Raw genomic sequence first — 1,049 nt, 5'->3', positions numbered from 1 at the left:
AAAAACAGTTCAATACAGCCCATTAGGTTTACGCCATGACAAACTCTGCCCATTCCTTACTTTTTCCCACACCCAGCCCAGGGAATTGGGCCATTCACAGTGGGTGGGTCTTTTACGTAATTAACCTAATCAAGATAAACCCATCCACAGGCATATCCCAGAGGCCCGCCCACCTCTCAGTGAGTCTAGATCTTGTCACATGACAACTGAGACTAAGTACTGACCATCATCCTTTTCCTGTGGTTCAAGTTTAATCCTTAGTTCTCCATTAAATTTCACCTTTCATAATATATACACAGAAATGAATCTAATGTTTTCCAAGGTATTTATTTTTATTTTATGTGCATGTAACCAAATAGCTATGTGGATTCCATGCATGCATAGAGGTGAAGAAACGGTGGTGAGTCCTCTAGAACTTGTATTACAGACAATTCTGAGTTACTATGTGGGTGGGAACGAAACCCAGGTTCTCTGTGAGAGCAGCCAATATTCTTTCTTAACTGCAAAGCTACATCTCCGGCTTCTCATCATCACATCTTGTTTTCTGCTAAAGCATTTTCTAATTTCCATAGTTTTTTTCTTCTTCTATCTATAAATGACTAAGCAGTATTTTTCTTCAAGAGATAATACTAATCATCAGGTAAAGATCATTAACAAAAATTCACATCCAAAACCCAAGCAATGCTGATCATTAACAAGTCTTGAAGCATCCTAGTCTATACAAAGCCACAAAAGAGCCTAATTGACAGTTTTTCCTTAAAATAGTGAGAATGTGGTACTGTATTCTTACTGCTTAAATTGTAGATGAGAATAGGATAACTAGGGTTAGCCCCAGTACAAACTGATTAATGTCTGAGATTATAGCATGCACAGAATAAAACCATGTGAGACAGGAGCAATGCCATCACAAGTCAAACAACTCGAAGCAGCTAGATGTGTCTGGATAAATCCTTCCTCAGAGCCATCCAAGGAACTATGCCTCAACTACAGCATCACTTTCAACTTCTAGTCTGTAAAATTAAGACAATATGCCTAAAAAAAAAAAAAAA

General features: G+C 37.8%; 1 protein-coding gene across 7 annotated transcripts in view; it reads right to left on the bottom strand.

Annotated features, from left to right (window-relative positions):
* Window positions 1–1,049, bottom strand: part of Atf7ip (activating transcription factor 7 interacting protein) — an 89,577-nt gene that overhangs the window by 47,785 nt on the left and 40,743 nt on the right. The gene's annotated exons all lie outside the window — the stretch shown is intronic.

The sequence above is a fragment of the Mus pahari genome, chromosome 2, assembly GCF_900095145.1.
Source record: "Mus pahari chromosome 2, PAHARI_EIJ_v1.1, whole genome shotgun sequence".
Classification (NCBI taxonomy): Eukaryota; Metazoa; Chordata; class Mammalia; order Rodentia; family Muridae; genus Mus; species Mus pahari.
This window is presented reverse-complemented; position numbering and strand designations above follow the sequence as displayed.